The sequence below is a fragment of the Chiloscyllium punctatum genome, chromosome 6 (assembly GCF_047496795.1).
Source record: "Chiloscyllium punctatum isolate Juve2018m chromosome 6, sChiPun1.3, whole genome shotgun sequence".
Taxonomy (NCBI): Eukaryota; Metazoa; Chordata; class Chondrichthyes; order Orectolobiformes; family Hemiscylliidae; genus Chiloscyllium; species Chiloscyllium punctatum.
Window position 1 is genome coordinate 31,305,433 of NC_092744.1, and position 23,465 is coordinate 31,328,897.

Genomic DNA, 23,465 nt, shown 5'->3' on the forward strand with positions numbered 1-23,465 from the left:
ATGGTCTACCCCGTATTTTTAAGCTGTGTCCTCTGGTTTGGCACTCACCCATCAGCGGAAACATGTTTCCTGCCTCCAGAGTGTCCAATCCTTTAATAATCTTACTTGTCTCAATCAGATCCCCTCTCAGTCTTCTAAACTCAAGGGTATACAAGCCCAGTCGCTCCAGTCTTTCAGTGTAAGGTAATCCCGCCATTCCAGGAATTGACCTCGTGAACCTACACTGCACTCCCTCAATAGCCAGAATGTCTTTCCTCAAACTTGGAGATCAGAACTGCACACAGTACACCAGGTGTGGTCTCACCAGGGCCCTGTACAGCTGCAGAAGAACCTCTTTGCTTCTATACTCAATCCCTCTTGTTATGAAGACCAGCATGCTATTAGCCTTCTTCACTACCTGCTGTACCTGCATGCTTACCTTCATTGACTGGTGTACAAGAATACCCAGATCTCTTTGTACTGCCCCTTTACCTAAATTGATTCAATTTAGGTAGCAATCTGCCTTCCTGTTCTTGCCACCAAAGTGGATAACCATACATTTATCCACATTAAACTGCATCTGCCATGCATCTGACCACTCACCTAACTTGTCCAGGTCACCCTGTAATCTCCTAACATCCTCATCACATTTCACCCTGCCATCCAGCTTAGAATCATTAGCAAATTTGCTGATGTTATTGCTAATACCATCTTCTATATCATTAACATATATTGTAAAAAGCTGCGGTCCCAGTACTGATCCCTGCAGTACCCCACTGGTCATTGCCTGCCATTCCAAAATGGAGCCATTTATCACTACTCTTTGTTTCCTATCAGCCAACCAACTTTCAATCCAAGTTAGTACTCTGCCCCCAATACCATGTGCCCTAATTTTACTCACTAACCTCCTATGTGGGACTTTAACAAAAGCTTTCTGAAAGTCCAGGTACACTACATCGACTGGATCTCCCTCGTCCACCTTCAGAGTTACATCCTCAAAAAATTCCAGAAGATTAGTCAAGCATGATTTCCCCTTCATAAATCCATGCTGACTCTGACCTATCCTGTTACTACTATCCAGATGTGTCGTAATTTCATCCTTTATAATAGATTGCAGCATCTTTCCCACCACTGAGGTCAGACTAACAGGTCTATAATTTCCTGCTTTCTCTCTCCCACCTTTCTGAAAAAGTGGTACAACATTAGCCATCCTCTAATCCGCAGGAACTGATCCTGAATCTATCGAACTCTGGAAAATAATCACTAACGCATCCACGATTTCTCGAGTCACCTCCTTCAGTACCCTGGGATGTAGACCATCAGGCCCCGGGGACTTATCAACCTTTAGACCTAACAGTCTCTCCAACACCAATTCCTGGCAAATATAAATTCCCTTAAGTTCAGGTCCTTCAGCCACTGTTACCTCAAGGAGATTGCTTGTGTCTTCCCAGTGAACACAGATCTGAAGTACCAATTCAATTCTTCTGCCATTTCTTTGTTCCCCATAATATATTCCCCTGTTTCTGTCTTCAAGGGCCCAATTTTAGTCTTAACCTTTTTTTGCCTTTCACATACCTAAAAAAAACTTTTACTCTCTTCCTTTATATTATTGGCCAGTTTACCTAATTTTCTCTCTGCGTATTTCCTTCTTAGTAATCCTCTGTTGTTCTTTAAAAGCTTCCCAGTCCTCCGTTTTCCCACTTAGCTTTGCTATGTTATAATTTTTCTCCTTTAACTTTATATGTTTCTTAACTTCCCTCGTCAGCCACAGCCACCCATGCGTCCTCCTAGGATCTTTCTTCCTTTTTGGAATGAACTGATCCTGCATCTTCTGCATTATACACAGAAATATCCGCCATTGTTCCTCCACTGTCATCCCTGCTAAGGTATTACACCACTGAACTTTGGCCAGCTCCTCCCTCATAGCTCCATAGTTCCCTTTATTCAACAGAAATATTGTCACTTCCGATTGTACCCTCTCCCTCTCAAATTGCAGATTGAAGCTTATTGTATTATGGTCACGACTTCCCAATGGCTCCTTCACTTCGAGGTCCCTGACCAATTCTGGTTCATTGCACAATACCAGATCCAGAATTGCCTTCTCCCTGGTCGGCTCCAGCACCAGCTGTTCGAAGAATCCATCTCTGAGGCACTCCATAAAGTCTCTTTCTTGAGGTCCAATACCATCTTGATTCTCCCAGTCTACCTGCATGTTGAAATTCTCCATAACAACTGTAGTAACATCTTTGCGACAGGCCAATTTCAGCTCCTGATTCAACTTACATCTGACATCCAGACTACTGTTTTGGGGGCCTGTAGATAACTCAGGAGAGGGTCTTTTTACCCTAAGTATTTCTCAGCTCTATCCACACTGACTCTACATCCCCTGATTCTAGGTCCCCCCGCACAAGGGACTGAATATCATCCCTTACCAACATGGCCACCCCACCCCCTCTGCCCATCAGTCTGTCCTTACGATAGCACGTGTAGCCTTGAATATTCATTTCCCAGACCCTGTCCACTTGAAGCCACGTCTCAGTTATCCCCACAATATCGTATCTGCCAATTTCCAAAAGAGCCTCAAGCTCATCCATCTTATTTCTAATGCTTTGTGCATTCATGTATAATATTTTTAATTTGTTACTGCCCTCACCCTTCCCATCAACTCCTATTTCACTCAACCTTACAGCATAATCCCTTTCTGAGTTTTCTGCCTCATTGATACAGTTGTCTTTCTTGACTTCCCTTGTTCTAACTTTCCATTCAATTTCCTTCTTAAACATCCACTTTGACCCCTCCCCCCACTACTTAGTTTAAATGTAGCGGCGTTGCAGTAGCAAACCAGCCTGCCAGAATGCTGGTCCTTAACCTATTAAGGTGCAAACTGTCTCTCTTGTAGAATTTATGCTTACTACAAATCATACCCCAGTGATCCAAGAATTTAAGTCCTTGCTTCCTGCACCAGTTCCCCAGCCACACGTTCAAGTCCGTTATCTCTCTGTTTCTGCCCTCACCAGCCCGAGGAACTGAAAGCAAACCGGAGGTAACCACCTTGGACGTCCTGCTTTTCAGCCTTATTCCTAGTTCTCCGAAGTCCCGCTGTAGTATGTTCCTCCTCTTCTTCCCAACGTCATTTGTGCTGACATGTACCACCACCTCTGGCTCTTCACCTTCGTCCTTGAGGATTTCCTGCACTCTGTCTGTGATGTCTTTAACCCTGGCACCAGGAAGGCAACACACCATCCTTAAGTCCCGTCTGCTGCCACAAAAACCCCGGTCAGTTCCTCTCACTATCGAGTCCCCTCTTACCATGGCTCTGTGCGATGTCCAACTCTTCCGCTCTGTCACCACGCCAACTTTTGATTGACAGAGCTGGCCGCCTCGCGGACTGGCAGTGTCATCTGTCTCTACTGTTTCCAAAAGATTCAACTTGTTCCTGTCAGGTACTTCTCCCGGGGTCTCTAGCACCTGTCTCCTCTCTGTCTTCCTCATCATCTGCTCTCTTCTACTCTCTTCTGGTATGATTGGTGTAATAACCTCACTGAAGGTCTTGTCCAGAAAGATCTCGTTCTCTCGGATGAGTCTAAGGTCCTCGAGTTCTTTCATCAGTGCTGCAATATGCTCTGTCAGTAGCTGAACGTGCACACACTTTCCACAATTATACGAGCCAGATACACCAGAGTCGTTGACCTCCCACATCAAGCACGTAGCACATTGAACCAGCTTGGCAGTCATGTCTTCACCCTCTTCAACTGTGGCGTAATCACTTCACTCAACCTCCTTGTCAAAGACTCCTGAGCTAAAGCCTCACTCTTCAATCCACTTCCTTGCACCCTCTTTTTGGGGCAAGTCTGTGGACTTTTAATTTAGGTTAGAGGAGGAGGGAGGAAGGGAGGCCCTACTTTGTAGGACCTTGGGTCTAGAACACACCCACTCAAATCACAATCACTTACCTTCCCGACCGGCTTTGCGCTCCGACTTCACTTCCGCCCAGCTCCTGCCGCTCTCTGATGCGGACTTCCTTGTCAATAAGTAATCTATTTGGCAGAATCCTTGTGTATATTTAAGGCTGAGGTAGACAGACTCTTGATCAGTGAGGAAATCAAAGGTTATGAGGAAAAGGAAGGAGAGTGAAGATCTGAGGACTGTCAGACCAGCTATGATACTACTGAAAGGCAACTCAGACTAGAGAGGCTGTACAGATGACTGCTGTTCTTATTTCTTATGGTCTAATTGCCTTAATGTTTTCAATGACCTTGAAATGGCAGCCTTCACTGTCAGCTAGGGAAGAGAATCCAACAGACTAATGACGTTGAAAGCAAAGATTTCTCCTCATGTCCACCTTAAATGGAAGACCTCTTATTTTTAAATGGTGTTCTTTAGATCTTGTCTTTCAAATGGGAAAACATCCTCTCAGTACCTATACTGTAAAGGCACCTCAAGATCGTATGATTAAACATGATCACCTCTTAATCTTCTAAATCGAACGCATGCAGGTCCAAAACAAATATCCAGAAGCACTGCGGATGCTGGAAACCAGAAATAAAATCAGAAATTGTTGGGAAAACTTGGCAGGTCTGACAGTATCTATGAAGAGGTAAAAACAATGACTGGAGATGCTGGAAACCAGATTCTAGATTAGTGGTGCTGGAAGAGCACAGCAGTTCAGGCAGCATCTGAGGAGCAGTAAAATCGATGTTTCGGGCAAAAGCCCTTCATCAGGAATACAGGCAGAGAACCTGAAGGGTGGAGAGATAAGTGAGAGGAGGGTGGGGGTGGGGAGAAAGTAGCATAGAGTACAATAGGTGATTGGGGGAAGGGATGAAGGTGATAGGTCGGGGGGAGGGTAGAGTGGATAGGTGGAAAAGAAGATAGGCAGGTAGGACAAAGTCCTGGGAACAGTGCTGAGCTGGAAGTTTGGAACTGGGGTGAGGTGGGGGAAGGGGAAATGAGGAAACCCCCACTATCCCCATGACTTGTCCTACCTGTCTATCATCTTTTCCACCTATCCACTCCACCCCCCCCCGACCTATCACCTTCATCCCCTCCCCCACTCACCTATTGTACTCTATGCTACTTTCTCCCCACCCCCACCCTCCTCTCACTTATCTCTCCACCCTTCAGGCTCTCTGCCTGTATTCCTGATGAAGGGCTTTTGCCTGAAATGTCGATTTTACTGCTCCTCAGATGCTGCCTGAACTGCTGTGCTCTTCCAGCACCACTAATCCAGCATCTGTGAAGAGTCAATGTTTCAGATCCTGTGACCCTTCTTCAGAACATACAGTCCTAATCTGGCCAAGTTTACCTCATCAGATAATTCCTTCACCCCAGGAACCATTCAAGTGAACTTTCTCAAATCTTCCATTAATGTAATTATTTCCAATCATAAATGGGGTAACCAAAGCTGGAGTACGCTATATGTGGCCTTATTAATGCCATTTAACTTTGCACTCGGCATATATTGTGGTTCTCATTATAAATGCACTCCGATAACTTCCTTAGAAGAGTATAAAGAAAGTAGGAGTATACTTAAGAGGGAAATCAGGAGGGCAAAACAGGGACATGAGATAGCATTGGCAAATAGAATTAAGGAGAATCCAAAGGTTTTTCACAAATACATTAAGGACAAAAGGGTAACTAGGGAGAGAATAGGGCCCCTCAAAGATCAGCAAGACAGCCTTTGTATGGAGCCACAGAAAATGGGGGAGATACTAAATGAATATTTTGCATCAGTATTTATTGTGGAAAAGGATATGGAAGATATAGACTGTAGGGTGACATCTTGCAAAATGTCCAGATTACAGAGGAGGAAGTGCTGGATGTCTTGAAACGGTTAAAAGTGGATAATCCCCAGGATCTGATCAGGTGTACCCGAGAACTATGTGGGAAGCTAGAGAAGTGATTGCTGGGCCTCTTGCTGAGATATTTGTATCATCGATAGTCACAGGTGAGGTGCCGGAAGACTGGAGGTTGGCAAACGTGGTGTCAATGTTTAAGAAGGGTGGTAAAGACAAGCCAGGGAACTAGAGACCGGTGAGCCTGACCTCGGTAGAGGGCAAGTTGTTGGAGGGAATCCTGAGGGTTAGGATGTACATGCATTTGGAAAGGCAAGGACTGATTCGGGATAGTCAACCTGGCTTTGTGCGTGGGAAATCATGTCTCACAAACTTGATTGAGTTTTTTGAAGAAGTAACAAAGAAGATTGATGAGAGCAGAGCAGTAGATGTGATCTATATGGACTTCAGTAAGGCGTTCGACAAGGTTCCCCATGGGAGACTGATGAGCAAGGTTAGATCTCATGGAATACAGGGAGAACTAGCCATTTGGATATAGAACTGGCTCAAAGGTAGAAGACAGAGGGTGATGGCGGAGTGTTGCTTTTCAGACTGGAGGCCTGTGACCAGTGGAGTGCCACAAGGATTGGTGCGGGTCCCTCTACTTTTTGTCATTTACATAAATGATTTGGATGACAGCACAAGAGGTACAGTTAGTAAGTTTGCAGATGACACCAAAATTGGAGGTGTAGTGGATAGCGAAGAGGGTTACCTCAGATTACAACAGGATCTGGACCAGATAGGCCAATGGGCTGAGAAGTGACAGATGGAGTTTAATTCAGATAAATGCGAGGTGCTGCATTTTGGGGAAGCAAATCTTAGCAGGATGCACACACTTAATGGTAAGGTCCTAGGGAGTGTTGCTGAACAAAGAGACCTTGGAGTGCAGGTTCATAGCTCCTTGAAAGTGGAGTCGCAGATAGATAGGATAGTGAAGGTGTTTGGTATGCTTTCCTTTATTGGTCAGAGTATTGACTACAGGAGTTGGGAGGTCATGTTGCGGCTGTACAGGACATTGGTTAGGCCACTGTTGGAATATTGCGTGCAATTCTGGTCTCCTTCCTATCGGAAAAATGTTGTGAAACTTGGAAGGGTTCAGAAAAGATTTACAAGGATGTTGCCAGGGTTGGAGGATCTGAGCTACAGGGAGAGGCTGAACAGGTCTGGGCTGCTTTCGCTTGAGTGTTGGAGGCTGAGGGGTGACCTTATAGAGGTTTACAAAATTATGGGGGGCATGGATAGGATAAATAGACAAAGTCTTTTCCCTGGGATGGGGGAGTCCAGAACTAGAGGGCATAGGTTTAGGGTGAGAGGGGAAAGATATAAAAGAGACGTACGGGGCAACGTTCTCACGCAGAGGGTGGTACGTGTATGGGATGAGCTGCCAGAGGAAGTGGTGGAGGCTGGTACAATTGCAACATTTAAGAGGCATTTGGATGGGTATATGAATAGGAAGGGTTTGGACGGATATGGGCCGGGTGCTAGCAGGTGGGATTAGATTGGGTTGGGATATCTGGTGGGCATGGACGGGTTGGACCGAAGGGTCTGTTTCCATGCTGTACATCTCTATAACTCTATGACTCTAACTTCATTGATATTATTAGTTGCATCTAGTGGCCCACTGATTTTTAAAAATAAGGAGACAAATTTTCAGGGGACCTTTGACCTACTTTAACTCATCAGGGTCAATGTGTGCTGTGCTGTTGGAGGCTCAGGTTTTCTTACATCCAACATAAATGTAGACAAAGCAGACATTGATTAGCATAGCTATTAATTCATGTGATATTACTGGCCTAAGCAGACTATCAAAGTATGCGTAATAAGTAAATAAGTCCCTCTAATAATAAAACTGTCACCCAATTTAAACTTTACAAAGCAGTAATGCTTGAATGAGCACTAATTAACATTATCATTTCTGTTGTACCAATCTGTAAGAATTGAAGTAGATTAAAGACATTCTGTGGTATGTAAAGATTGATCCTTCAATATTGAGTTTTCGGATTTCAGATTCAAAGGCTGAAAGAATGGGGAGAGATAATCTCAAATTCCTGCTTCCCTTTTATTAATAATTTATTGAATTCAATGCAATCGATTCCTGCACAAATCATAAGAAGGCTTCAAATTCATGTAATAATAGAAGTAAATGGACACCTGACCATGTCATTGTTCTTTAATGCAAAATTTGGGAATGAATCAAGAACATTTGCTTAGATTCCAGAAGATTCACTTTGATTTTTTTGAAATAAAATATTTAGTGCAATGCATGTTGGTTGGGAATATTTTTTTAAAATTATTTAATCTTTTTCAGGATGCCAGACTGATCGGGGGCTCCATGAATTTTCATAGACTGTTATATAAGGTGTTAGATGATGGATGAGTTCACTCTGAGAAGTGCATAAAGCACTGCCCGATATGATGATGACATATTGACTTGGTGGAAGGATAGCTTTGGATCTTGAAGGAAATTGATCTCCATCTCAGTCTCTCTCATAACCTTTGCAATAATGTCTACCACAACCATTTGATTTGTATCTGATCGCTATCATGCAATGCGTCTTTTAAAACACTAGCTTCTTCTCATTAGACAACCTACAGGGGGTTTCCTTCACCACACTAGATCAAACAAACCCTGCAGAATCCACTCTAAAAGGAGGATGTTAACAGTAATAGTCCGGGTAGCTCAGACAGCATAGTACATAGTGGCAAGGATTCAACAGACAACACAGTCTTTGACAAGCCAAAACTTGGCAGATTAAATATAATGTGGGAAATGCAGGAAAAAAGAAGGGCTAAATATTATTTAAATGGGATAGACAGAAGAGATTTGGATGTTCCAGTGCATGAATCACAAATAGCTAACATACAACTTACGCAGATAATAGAAGCAGTAAATGGAATGTTGGTCTTTATTTTCAAAGGGAATGGAGTATGAAAATAGGGAGGCCATGTTAAAACTATACAAGACACTGGTTAGACCACAGCTGGAATTCTGTGAAGTGTTTTGATCCTGTTGTCTAAAGAAAGATAGAATGACATTGGAGGCAGTCCAGATAAAGCTCATTAGGTTGATCCCTGACATATAGTGATTTTCTTATGAATGGTTGAGTAGGTCATGTTTTTACACACTGGAGTTTAGGAGACCTTTTTGGAAACATATCAGATTCTTAGAAGACTTGTCCGAGTAGATGCAGGAGGTTGTTTCTTCTTGTGTGGGAACCTAGGAGCAGAGAGCATAATTTCAAATTAAGGAGTCGTCCATTTAAGACACAGATGAAGAGGATTTGTTTTCTCTCAAAGGGTGGAGAATCTGTGGAATTCTTTACTACAAAGGCTGTCAAGGCTGCTTCAATAAGTATAGTCAAAGCTGAGATAAACAAATCAGTAAAGAAATCAAGGATTACGGGGATAAGGCAAGAAAATAGAGTTGAAAATTATCAGATTGAGGGCCTTAACAGACTTGATGGGTCAAATAGCCTTGTTCTGCTCCCATGTTTTATAGTCTTATGGTCTCAGCTAACTTCACAAACTTTTTTTTTAAAAAAAGCTGCCTCTGTTTACAACAATACATCACGCTACAACTTGGTCATCCACAAAATGGATGCAACAATCTTACAATACAGGCACAAAACATCCTATGTTCGGCATTATCACTACTCTTCAATTATTGTGACTCATGCACTGACATTTAGCATTAACTGTCAATGATGCTGCATTATTCATTGCAGCAATTCTATAGGATTGATTTATTGTGTTATGAAAGGAAAATTACTCACTCAAATTACTTCCTGACCTGATTTGTTTGTTGAACAATTCCAACTGTAAATATTTTGTTTAATCACTTCTGGGTCAGATATCATGATATAATTCTGGGTCAAACCTTCATTATGGAATCAGCAGCACAGGTTGTGTTATGCATAGGGGCCTAAAAATCTATACAAATTGAAACCTTCTGATCATTATAAAAACCCTTCACCCTACTCCCTTCAACTTCTCCCCTTCAGTCTCAGACCCTCATCCCATTCACCCTCAATCTCTTATCACCTCCCTTAACACTTCCTTCTTTCATTCCTTCATTCCACCCATGACACTATCACCCATTATTCACTTTTTGTACAGTGCTCACAAACCTTATTATGAACTATTAATAGACATCTTTGTGGGTGTCTGAGCTGAATAATAAAATCAATGGAAAATGATTAAACTTTTATATATAGTTCTCATGCTAGGTTACTCTTACAATATTGTGAAATTTACTCCATCTTTTATTGAACAAATAAACATGTTTTTAATATCGTAAGATTTTTCCACATTAACAATTTTGATAGCTTACTTGATGCTTGCAAATTAGCAAAAGTAAAAATCTAGCAAACATTGTGCAGGAAATACTTCACCTTCCAGTTATGGTATTGTCATGTCTCACTTTAATGAACACAGACACTGTACCACCCATGCTACAGCATTTAATGATGAACTCGAAAGGAGGTCACACACTTTAATTAACTTTTAAACTCTTGCTGTTCCAATCAATAACTCATGCTTCCATGTAGCGGGTGTAAAATCAGATAGCTGCTAAAGTTCAACTATCTGCATGAAAATTATAGAAGAGTACTTGTGACAGACTATTAAAGAGCCACTACAATGTTAAATGGGTCACCAATACGTGTAGGTATGGTTTATAAATGCAACCTGTGACCTTTCCTGCCCAAGCCCTTTCTTAATCAGTACAAAATGACATTAGGAAAAAATGGAGGCAGGATCTACTGCTATCTGCTGAGCAGCCAATGTTTTGTCAACCTTCCCCCCACTTCACAAGCTCTGCCTCCATGTTCCTCAGCAGAATGTGTGGACCTCCATTTGCTGGTGGAGATCTGACCTCACGGTGCATTCCTTTATTTTTGCCACATTTGCGGCAGCATGGTGGCTCAGTGGTTAGCACTGCTGCCTCACAACACCAGGGTCCCAGGTTTGATTCCAGCCTTGGGTGACCATCTGTGTGGAGTTTGCATGTTCTCCCCGTGTCTGTGTGGGTTATGGCCAGGTGCTCTGGTTTCCTCCCACAGTCAAAAGATGTGTAGGTCAAGTGAATTGGCCATGCTAAATTGCCCATAATGTTAGGTGCATTAGTCAGAGGGAAATGGATCTGGGTGGGTTACTCTTCGGTGGGTTGGTTTGGACTGGTTGTGCTGGAGGACCTGTTTCCACGTTGGAGGGAATCTAATCTTGTAATATTATTTCACATAAGTCTAACAGCGTGAGAATATCCTCAATGTTTTTCATCATAAGAGCATTAGATGACAAATGTCAACTGCTTGATTTCTTCCCATCTCAAGGGTGTTACATGATGAATGTCAAGTGTTAGATTTTATTTCAGAATCCAAGACCTTTGAATAACATAGCTTATTACTTCTTAAGACAAAGTTATATTCTAATATGCTGAGGCATGGGCTGGAGGGACATAGGTTCACCCCTTGGTTAATTCTTAACGGCTTGGTCAAGGAGATGAAAATGCTATTTCCAATTCACAAACCAACTAAAAGGTGACTCTGGAAGGGGCGAACATGATATTTAAAATTGATTTTAAGGTAAATCCAACTTGGCTTAATTTAACATTTAAATAATTTAACATTGTAATATTGTTGGCGTTTCCAGTAATTCTAATGAAGTACTGAGCTATAGAGCACCATACTTGTCAGACTTTGCAGTGAAACGTGTACGAAATAGAGTTTTTTCTGCACATGCTCCCACCTCATTTATGCTCTCATTGTGGCCTCCTCTACGTCGGGGAGACCGAGTGCCAACTTGCAGAATGGTTTAGGAAACATCTCTGGTCTGCACTAACCAGCCCCACCGCCTGGTGGCCAACTACTTCAACTCCGCTGACACTCCCTGAAGGGCGTGCAAATCCTGGGCCTCCTCCACCGCCAAATCAAAGACATCTGTTAATTGAAGGATAAACACCTCATCTTCTGCCTCGAAACCTACAACCATATCACATCAACATTGATTTCACCAGTTTCCAAATCTCCCCTCCCTCCACCTCATGCCAGATCTAACCCTCCAACTCAGCACTACCCTTCCATCTTCCTTCCCACCCATCCACTCCATCCTCTCCACTGACCTATCACTATCACCTCTGACCTGCATCCACCTATTGCCTTCCCAGCTACCTTCCCCAAGCCCCACCCCTTCCTCCTATTTACCTCTCAGCCACCTTCACCCTCCACATTCCTGATGAAGAGCTTATACTGAAACGTCAACTCTCCTGCTCCTCGGATGTTGCCTGATCCGCTATGCTTTTTCCAGCGCCACCACACTTTTCGACTCATTTTCCAAGTATGGCAGATAAAGGACGAAGCTCCATTCATTTCGGCCACCATTCCCACAGGAAAGCACTGAACTGTCTCGTTGTCTGTCTGCTCCTTTGGGTAGTGTCTCTCCAGTGAGGCAGAATGGTGGTGGAAACCAGCTGAGGAGACAAACTGCCACATCACTTTCAAAGATTTCCTGTCCATTGACTGTACTCCTCTAAAGCTACCTGTGGTATCCTGATAATAATATTCCACCAAATATTTGAGCTCAGGTCTGGTGAAAAGCCATCACTCTGAAACACCGGGCTCAACTTAGCAAAAATCAGTTAAGTGTCAATTTTGGCGTGTTAAAAGTTAAAAAAATTTGTATGTATGTCCTGATGCTGATCCATTGTCCTAACAGTATTCAATCAGTATTTCTACTCATTTTTAAAATTTCATAATTCTCTTCACAGTTCATTTTTGTGAATTTCTTCATAACAAAAGTTTAAAAGTTTAAAAATGAGCCAAAAATGTCTTTGCTTCAGTTTCTATTGTTTTCAAGCTTGAGTCTGCAGTACTGTTTAATATTGCATTTGAATTATCAATAATGTTTAAAATCCACATCAATGTTAAAAGGCACGTAAAGCTTAAATTAACTTTGGGGAAACACTTCAATTAAAATCATAAAGGCTTACAAAGCAAACTGCAAAGAGCACAGAAGCCCGCACCACACTCATGAGGTTCTACTGTACCACAAGAACAAACAAACACAGACTGGTAATTTAGATGGTGACGTTGGAAAGTAGAAATCAATCACTGAGCATGTGTAAGAAATAGGAGTTGGAAAGTCACGTTGAAGTTGTACAGGACATTGGTGAGGCCTCTTCTGGAATACTGTGTCCAGTTCTAGTCACCCAGTTATAGGAAGGATATTATTAAGCTGGAGAGGGTTCAGAAGACATTTAGCAGGATATGGCTGGGAATGGAGGGTTGGAGTTGTGTTTGGATGGGTTTTTAGATTAGATTAGATTACTTACAGTGTGGAAACAGGCCCTTCGGCCCAACAAGTCCACACCGCCCCGCTGAAGCGCAACCCACCCATACCCCTACATCTACCCCTTACCTAACACTAAGGGCAATTTAGCATGGCCAATTCACCTGACCTGCACATCTTTGGACTGTGGGAGGGAACCGGAGCACCCGGAGGAAACCCACGCTGACACGGGGAGAACGTGCAAACTCCACACAGTCAGTCGCCTGAGGTGGGAATTGAACCCGGGTCTCTAGCACTGTGAGGCAGCAGTGCTAACCACTGTGCCACCATGCCGGTTTGATTATAGCAAACAAGCTGATCCTCCTCTCTCTCTCTGACCCCTCTCCTGTAAGAAACTGTTTACAGTCATCGAGATGCACAGCATGGAAACAGACACTTCGGTCCAACTCATCCATGCAGACCAGATATCCTAACCTAATGTAGTCGCATTTGCCAGCACTTCGCCCATATCCCTCTAAACCTTGTTTATTCATATAACCATCAGATGCCTTTTAAATGCTGTAATTGTACCAACTCCACCACTTCCTCTGGCAGCTCATTCCATACAAATGCACCACCCTCTGTGTGAAAAAGTGCCCCTTAGGTGCTTTTTGTATCTTGCCCCTCTCACCCTAAACCTATGCTCCCCCACCTCAGGGAATATACCTTGTCTCTTTATCCTGTCCATGTCCCTCATGATTTTATAAACTTCTATAAGGTCACCCTTCAGCCTCAGATGCTCCACAGAAAACAGCCCCAGCCTATTCAGCCTCGCCCAATAGCTCAGATCCTCCAACCCTGGCAACATCCTTGTAAATCTTTTCTGAACCCATTCAAGTTTCACAACATACTTCCGATAGGGAGGATACCAGAATTGCAAGCAATATTCCAAAAGTGGCCTAAGCAATGTCCTGTACAGCTGCAATGTGATCTTCCAACTCCTATACTCAATGCTCTGACCAATAAAGGAAAGCATACGAAATGCCTTCTTCACTATCCGATCTACCTGCAACTTTGAAGGAACTATGAACCTGCACGCCAAGGTCTCTTTGTTCAGCAACACTCCCAAGGACCTTACTATTAAGTGTATAAGTCCTGCTAAGATTTGTTTTCCCAAAATGCAGCACCTCACATTTATCTAAATTAAACTCCATCTGCCACTCCTCAGCCCATTGGCTCATCTGATCAAGATCCTGTTGTAATCTGAGGTAACCCTCTTCGCTGTCCATTACACCTCCAATTTTGGTGTCATCTGCAAACTTACTAACTGTACCTAATACGTTCACATCCAAATCATTTATATAAATGACGAAAAGTAGTGGACCAAGCACTGATCCTTGTGGCACTCCATTGGTCACAGGCCTCCAGTCTGAAAAGCAACCCTGCAGCACCACCCTCTGTCTTCTACCTTTGAGCCAGTTCTGTATCCAAATAGCTAGTTCTCCCTGTATTCCATGTGATCTAACCTTGCTAACCAGTCTCCCATGAGGAACCTTGTCAAATGCCTTACCTATAGTCCATACAGATCACATCCACCACTCATCAATCCTCTTTGTTACTTCTTCAAAAACTCAATCAAGTTCCTGAGACATGATTTCCCATGCATAAATCCATGTTGATTATCCGTAATCAGTCCTTGCCTTTCCAAATACATGTAAACCCTGTCCCTCAGAATTCCCTCCAGCAACTTGTCTACCACTAATGTCAGGCTCACTGGTCTATAGATCCCTGGCTAGTCCTTACCACCTTTCTAAAATAGCCAACCTCCAGTCTTCAAGCACCTCACCTGTGACTATTGATTTTTCAAATATCTCAGCAAGGGGCCCGGCAATCACTTCCCTAGCTTTCCACAGAGTTCTAGGTAACACCTGATCACGTCCTGGGGATTTATCCACCTTTACCCGTTTCAAGTCATCTAGCACTTCCTCCTCTGTAATATGGACATTTTTCAACAGGTCACCATCTATTTCCCGACTTTCTATATCTTCCATGTCCTTCTCCACAGTAAACAATGATGCAAAATACTCATATAGCATCATCCCCATCTCTTGCAGCTCCACACATAGGCCGTCTTGCTGATCTTTGAGGGGCCCTATTCTCTCCCTAGTTACCCTTTAGTCCTTAATGTATTTATAAAACCCTTTGGATTCTCCTTAACCTTATTTGCCAAATCTAAACATGTTCCCTTTATGCCGTCCTGATTTCCTTCTTAAAATAAACTCCTACTGCCTTTATATGCTTCTTAGGATTCATTTGATCGATCTTGTCTATACTTGACATATGCTTCCTTCTTTTTCTTAACCAAAACCTCAATTTCTCTTGTCATCCAGAATTCCCTATACCTACCAGCCTTTCCTTTCACAGGAATATACTGTCTCTGGATTCTCATTATCTCATTTCTGAAGGCTTCCCATTTTCCAGCCACCCCTTTACATGAGAACATCTGCCCCCAATCAGCTTTTGAAAGTTCTTGCCTAATAACGTCAAAATGATCCTTCCTCCAATTTAGACCTTCAACTTTTAGATCTGGTCTATCCTTTTCCATCACTATATTAAAACTAATAGAATTATGGTTGCTGGCCCCAAAGTGCTCCCTCACTGACACCTCAGTCACCTGCCCTGCCTTATTTCCCAAGAGTAGGTCAAGTTTTGCACCTTCTCTAGTAGGTACATCCACATACTGAATCAGAGAATTTTCCTGTACACACTTAACAAATACCTCTCCATCTAAACCCTTAGTACTATGGCAGTCCCAGTCTATGTTTGGAAAGTTAAAATCGCCTACCATAACCACCCTATTATTCTTACAGATAACTGAAATCTCCTTGCAAATATGTTTCTCAGTTTCCTACTATTAGGCGTCCATAATACAATCCCAATAAGGTGATCATCCCTTTTTATTTCTCAGTTTCACCCAAATAACTTCCCTCGATGTATTCCCAGGAATATCCTCCCTAAGTACAGCAGTAATACTATCCCTTATCAAAAACCCCACTTCCCTTCCTCTCTTAACCCCCTTTCTATCTTGTTTGAGTTTCTCCCGCTGTGGCAACCAGATCATATGGATATGTCTCACATCAGTTGTTCCTCATGACTCCATTATCCCCCTGTTTAGAATGTTCTGTTTCACCTTAAGTGAAACTCCAGAATTCATGACAAAAAGCAGAACCCACAAGTGATCACAGGTGATGTGGCAGAACCAATTGCAGGGCTGTGGCATAGACCAGGTGAAGATTGGCATGGAGCTTCCGTCATGTCACACACACATTGTCATTGACACCCAGTCATCAACCACTTCACAGAGTGTTTCACTGGACAGAAAACCTAGTGCCAAAATATCTTATAGAAGATACATTTCAAAACTGCCAACTGAGCATAAATACTGAGATTAAAGACTACAAAAACACTAACTGCTTCAAGGAAAATAAATTGTATCATGGTACACTGACATATAATCAGTTTAAAGATCATAGCTATCTCAGTTGCTCTCTGCATGGATGCTGACAGACATCTTAGAATCCCTACAGTGTGGAAACAGCATCTTTGGCCCAACAAGTCCACACTGACCCTGCGAAGAGTAACCCACCCAGTCCCATTCCCCACTCTAATATCTTATATTTACCCCTGAGTAATGCATCTAACCTACAAATCCCTGAACACAATGACCAATTCACCTAAACTGCACACCTTTGGACTGTGGGAGGAAACCGGAGCACCCGGGGGAAACCCACACAGACACAGGGAGAATGTGCAAACTCCACACAGATGGTTACCTGAGGCTGGAATCAAACCCGGGTCCCTGGTGCTATGAGGCAGCACTGCTAACCACAGAGCCACCATGTCACCCCAGCATACTTGCTCAGTATTTCCAGTTTTTTATTGAATAAATTGTCTCTTATTTTGTTCTGTGCTAATGAAAAATGATGTAACAAATATAATAACTTTTAATCAAAGAATACATATGTGGAGGCCAATATTGGAGAAGATGAATTGTGGTATTGCATAATACAAAAATGGACATGGTAGTTAGTTAATTAGATGTCTCAAGTACTTACTTGCTTCATTATTAATGTCCTGAATATTGCATACCGATGAGCTGTTCTCTCCACAATTAAGCTTTACAAGGTTGTCACACACGCAACAGGCAACATTGATCCTGGAGATCTTGGCAGAGCTATGCTGGAAAATATATTCTGATCTGTTACGGTTATTTGAAACACAATTTCAAGATGCCATTAGTTTGTTCGATTATCAGTCTGACAGATCCACTAATCTCATTGATCCAGCTTTTACCTTTCTGTTTGCATTTTTCAAAAAATATCATGAGGCAGGTTGCTGAAAGCAGCCTTGATTTTCTGGGAGCTCACTACTTCAAATAAAACACCTACCCAGCACCGACATAAAATAGGGAAAAAAAATGTTTCCTGGGAAACAGGAAATGACTTCTTAAAGGGAAATTGAGATCATTTTGATTGCAATAAATAACGTTGCTAAAATTGGTATTGCACACATTATCTCAGGTGTTGTTTACTCAAGCTTTCTGAATGCGGATATGACCTAGCTGTTATTGTGGTGGTGGCAGGAGGAACTAGAGTCTTTCCCAAGTGTTCACACAAGTCATGACAGCCACATCAACTACAGCATCTAAGCCCCACCATTGACTACCTGTCTGCCTTTTGAGCTTAACCCAAGATAGAACCAAACCTGGGTCTCTGGTGCTATGAGTCAACAGTGCTAACCACTGAGCCACCTTGCTGGCAAGGGAGGCAAGTTGGAATTGCAGGTACTTGCAGTTCGTCATTAAGCCCAGGAATCAATTTCTTGCAATGCTCCAGATTCCCACCGTCAGGGTCTGTTCCCTATGCCTGAATTTAGTGCTTTGAGAACCACCTAAAGCCAAGGCAATGTACCATGTTTTCATATCTGGTAAATTATTGATTTCAACTGTGCTATAGTGCAGGCATGTCAAGGACTGAATTGCAAAAAGAGATCAATCTCTACTATTTCCATTTGATGGAATAGAGAGAGGAGGGCATTTGCCTCAGCCAAACACGTCATTATATTGTTTCTTGAATTAATGCAAGATCTTTACGTTCCAAAATTGTGCAGTCCCTGAGAATGGGGGCAAGGATCATGATGCACAATTATTTGTCGCCCCTTGTCTCTGATGCAGGTGGCAGCAAACTGCTTGCTGTCTGTTCTTATACATAATGACTGCATGCACTCTAGGTCAAACTGCATGGCTCCATATTGAGCCCAAGTAAAGCTAGCATGACTTCCAGGCAGCCTTTATCCCATGACACGTTTTGGCTGCAACAAGTGCTGCAAGTGGCTAGGGAAGAGAATCTAAGTTGTAAAAGAGTGATTATGTTGCAACAGGGAGAGAGATGCTCAACAATCCTCAGATGGTAGCAACTTTGGTAAAGGAGGAGGATAAGAGGAGCGAAGCCTTCAAACCATGGTGAATAGGAGGCCTATCAGACAAAATTTCAGTTCCATATTCAAATGGAGCAGATGGCCGTCTTGGTGAATACCAGCATTGTAGTCCTGAGGACCTGGCTTTAGTGCTACTAGCCTGCTTGATTAGCACCACATTCACAAACATTCATTTCCTCCACGCCCAATATCTTATAGCAGTAGTGTGTACTATCCACAAGATGCACTGCAAAAATTTACTGAATTAGGCAGCACCTTCCAAAATCATGATCACTTCCATCTAGAAGGACAGGGGCAGCAGATACGTGGAAACAGCACGACCTATGATTTCCTCTCCAAGTCACTCACCATCCCGACTGGGAAATATATTGCTGTTCCTTCACTGTCACTGGGTAAAAATCCTGGAATTCCTTTGTTCAAGGCACTGTAGGTCAACCAACAGCAGGTGGACTACAGCAGTTCATGAAGGCAACTCTCCACCATCTTCTCATGGGCAACTTGGGACAGGCAGTAAATGCTGTCCAGCCAGTGATTCCTAGCTGAGATTGAAGTTTAAAGATCTCAAACAGATCACCGTACTCAGTGAATTAATCTTTAAATGTCATGACCTAACACATAAGCGACCAACTTTAAACACAGCTTAATTAAGTTGTCCTCGCCATCATTTGCTGCCTAACAATCTTTGTCATAATCATCACTCCCATCTCATGCTCAGAGTTTTGCTTCACCTTCACACAGTTAGCATTGCTGACTCTGCCAGCTATTCAACCATGAGAACCACATCAACCAAATACATTGCATCCTACCCAATGATACAGTTACCGCTCTTGCAGGACAGGGATGCACATAACTGGAACCAGCAGAACATAATTGGCAGTGTCAGTCTTGGCTGCATTCCCCACCATCATGGAGGAGACAACACTCATCATCATTGGAACAGTCACACCATTGAAGAGATGGTCCCTCATTCCGTTTTCATCACATCATTTCTTCTGATTTAAAACCTGCAGTGGTTAAATATTGCAGCTCAAACTTTTGCCCTTTCCCCTCTCCACCATTTTATTCTTCAGCCGTTCTGCTTTCAGGCATGGTTAGGTGCTGGTGGGATGCTCAAAACAGAAAACACTAAAGAGACTTACTGTTCAAAAAGATCAGAATGTGGAAAAAGTAACTTAGACTTTTTCTGCTTGAGAGTTTTCTTTATTTCAAACTGCTAAACATAGTGGGGAAAATGGCTCAATCACTTCTCCACCCCGACAAAGACACAGGAAGGGGTAAAAACCCAGAAATTCCCTATTTCTGAACCTGTTCAGTTTTGCGCCTAGAGATTCCTGGACAGAAGCTTTCTGTTATGAAATAGAGGAGGATTGTCGTATAAATCAATGCATTAGAGACACTAGTGTTATTCAATCACTTTCAATTGTGTAACTACTTATATTTCTTTTATATTAATGAGTGTAAACTGGTTGTGGTGGAGTTGTGTGTGCTGAGTTTGTCCCAGTGTGTTGGAATGGATCATCAAAGAAAAACTATTATGTGGGTTTGAAAACAAGAAGGCAGGATGAGAAATTAAGCCAAGACACCAACTTGCTACAAGCAGCAATTTACAAATTGATTTAAGTTTGCGCTGCTACCAGAGAAGAAAAACGAGGGCTCTCATGTGCTTGTTATGACCAGAAAAACGCCTCTCCTGGTTCAGCATTGTGGATTTGATAGAAGTTGCCAAGCTAATACCCTGAGAAAATCTCTTATGTTCTTTTAGCTTTCTCGTGGGAATACCCCAGAGAAAATACATCCGGCAAAAGCTTCCAATAGAAAAGCAATGCAATTTAACAAATGATTAAATGGATTAAAACTAAGTATTCCCCCTAAGTTTTCTTCTGAAAGGAAGTACTACCTCATATGGAAGAGAAGAAAGTGAGGACTGCAGATGCTGGGGATCAGAGCTGAAAATGTGTTGCTGGAAAAGTGCAGCAGGTCAGGCAGCATCCAAGGAGCAGGAGAATCGACGTTTCGGGCATGAACCCTTCTTCAGGGATGAGGAAAGTGTGTCCAGCAGGCTAAGATAAAAGGGAGGGAGGAGGGACTTGGGGGAGGGACGTTGGAAATGCGATAGGTGGAAGGAGGTCAAGGTGAGGGTGATAGGCCGGAGTGGGGGTTGGGGGCGGAGAGGTCAGGAAGAAGATTGCAGGTTAGGAAGGAGGTGCTGAGTTCGAGGGTTGGGACTGAGACAAGGTGGGGAGAGGGGAAATGAGGAAACTGGAGAAATCTGAGTTCATCCCTTGTGGTTGGAGGGTTCCTAGGCGAAAGATGAGACGCTCTTCCTCCAGCCGTCGTGTTGCTATGGTCTGGCGATGGAGGAGTCCAAGGACCTGTATGTCCTTGGTGGAGTGGGAGGGGAAGTTGAAGTGTTGAGCCACGGGGTGGTTGGGTTGGTTGGTCCGGGTGTCCTAGAGCTGTTCTCTGAAGCGTTCCACAAGTAGGCGGCCTGTCTCCCCAATATAGAGGAGGCCACATCGGGTGCAGCGGATGCAGTAAATGGTGTGTGTGGAGGTGCAGGTGAATTTGTGGCAGATATGGAAGGAGCCCTTGGGGCCTTCGAGGGAATTAAGGGGGGAGGTGTGGGTGCAAGTTTTGCATTTCTTGCGGTTGCAGGGGAGAGTACCGGGAGTGAAGGTTGGGTTGGTGGGGGTTGGTGGGAGGATTGGAAAGAGAAATTGTTCAGGGTGAGGACCAGTTCAGACAGTCGAAGGACTGAATCCTCCCACTTCCTCCAAACCAAAGGAGTAGACATGGGCACTCGCATGGACCCCAGCTATGCCTGCCTCTTCGTAGGATATGTGGAACAGTCCATCTTCCGCAGCTACACTGGCACCACCCCCCACCTTTTCCTCTGCTACATCGATGACTGTATCAGTGCTGCCTCGTGCTCCCACGAGGAGGTTGAACAGTTCATCCACTTTACCAACACCTTCCACCCCGACCTCAAATTTACCTGGACCATCTCAGACTCCTACCCCCCCTTCCTAGACCTTTCCATTTATATCTCGGGCGACCGAATCAACATGGACCTTTACTATAAACGGACCGACTCCCACAGCTACCTAGACTACACCTCCTCCCACCCTGCCCCCTGTAAAAACGCCATCCCATATTCCCAATTCCTTCGTCTCCACCGCATCTGCTCCCAGGAGAACCACTTCCAATACCATACAACCCAGATGGCCTCCTTCTTCAAAGACTGCAATTTCCCCCCAGACGTGATCGACGATGCCCTCCACTGCATCTCCTCCACTTCCCGCTCCTCCGCCCTTGAGTCACACCCCTCCAATCACCACCAGGACAGAACCCCACTGGTCCTCACCTACCACCCCACCAACCTCCAGATACATCGGATCATCCTTTGTCATTTCCGCCACCTCCAAACGGACCCCACCACCAGGGAAATATTTCCCTCCCCTCCCCTACCAGCATTCTGAAAAGACCTCTCCCTCCGTGGCTCCCTCGTCAGGTCCACACATCCCACCAACTCAACCTTCACTCCCGGTACCTTCCCCTGCAACCGCAAGAAATGCAAAACTTGCGCCCACACCTCCCCCCTTACTTCCCTCCAAGGCCCCAAGGGATCCTTCCATATCCGCCACAAATTCACTTGCACCTCCACACACATCATTTCCTGCATCCGCTGCACCCAATGTGGCCTCCTCTATATTCAGACTCATGCCCGAAACGTCGATTCTCCTGCTCCTTGAATGCTGCCTGACCTGTTGTGCTTTTCCAGCAACACATTTTCAGCTCATTACCTCATATGGCACATAGTTACAGCAAGAAATGAGGAAAGAGAAAAATTTTATAAAGGACTTGTTGCTGCATTGTGTAGGGTTGTGCGGTCAGGCATCCTGAAGACACACTCAGAGATCTATCAATTCACCACCCGAGATGGACCATTAATTTCCAGAGTAGTGGCAAGAACCTTAAGAGCAAGTTGAATTCAATAAAAATTTGGAATTAAGAGTTTAATGATGACCATGAATCTATTGTCAATTGATGGAAAAGCCCATCCAGTTCACTGAAGTCCTTTAAGTGAGGAAACTGCCATTTTTACCTGGTCTGGCTGACATGTGACTCCAGACTCACAGCAAAGTGGTTGATGTTTAATTGCCCTCTGGGCAGTAAGGGATGGGCAATAAATGCCAGTGATTCAACCAGTGACGCCCTTATCCCCGTGAATGAATATAAAATCATACTCGAGCCAATGTGTCTCCGAATTTAAAGAGAGCCACTTCATTATTGTCAAAGTGAACTGTTTTTTCACAAATGCATACAATCATGATTTGAGAAAGGTTGTGTGAGAGAGTGAGTGGGGCGGTGAGTAGGAGGGTCCGAGAGAAGCACTGAGAGACAGTCAGGAAGAAAGCTGGTGAGTGGGAAGGAGACAGAAAGTGGGAGGGAGACAGAGAGTGGGAGGGAAACTGCAAGCAGACCTGAGGAAAGACAAATGCGACATAGCTTCAGCTTAAGGAAATGACATGATCAAAGTTTCAGCTGTTAATTCCATCTGATTAATCATGTCAGGCTTGGCTCTTATCTTTTAGCTTCCTGTTGTGGTGGAACTAACAGTTTTTTTCTCACAGACTAGAGTCAGCAGTGAACCTCATTTAACCATCAGGATGTGCATATTTGTGACAATTAAATGCACTGCATTGAACATTGCTGCTGACTGAAGTAATGATCTATCCACTTTGCATAATTCAGGGACACTGTCCTTGTGCGAGCATACAAAACAACAAATAACAGTATTCAATGCAAAAAGTGTTCTTACTGTGCATAAGCAATGCAATCTTGACTTAAAACAGCACTTGATGTGCCCACAGAGGAGGTGACAGCCTAACG

The 23,465-nt window shown here is 43.5% G+C and overlaps 1 protein-coding gene across 3 annotated transcripts in view; it reads right to left on the reverse strand.

Annotated features, from left to right (window-relative positions):
• The window catches only part of sphkap (SPHK1 interactor, AKAP domain containing), a 401,207-nt gene that overhangs the window by 230,976 nt on the left and 146,766 nt on the right, over positions 1-23,465 (reverse strand). Inside the window, exon 1 of one of the 3 annotated variants that reach the window (XM_072572290.1) lies at positions 17,192-17,535. The exons of 1 other annotated variant lie outside the window; for it this stretch is intronic. The gene's annotated coding sequence lies outside the window, so the exon portion shown is untranslated. Of the gene's footprint in view, positions 1-11,558; positions 11,579-17,191; positions 17,536-23,465 lie in introns of those variants that run through there. One more of the 3 variants, XM_072572292.1, reaches the window with a different exon arrangement.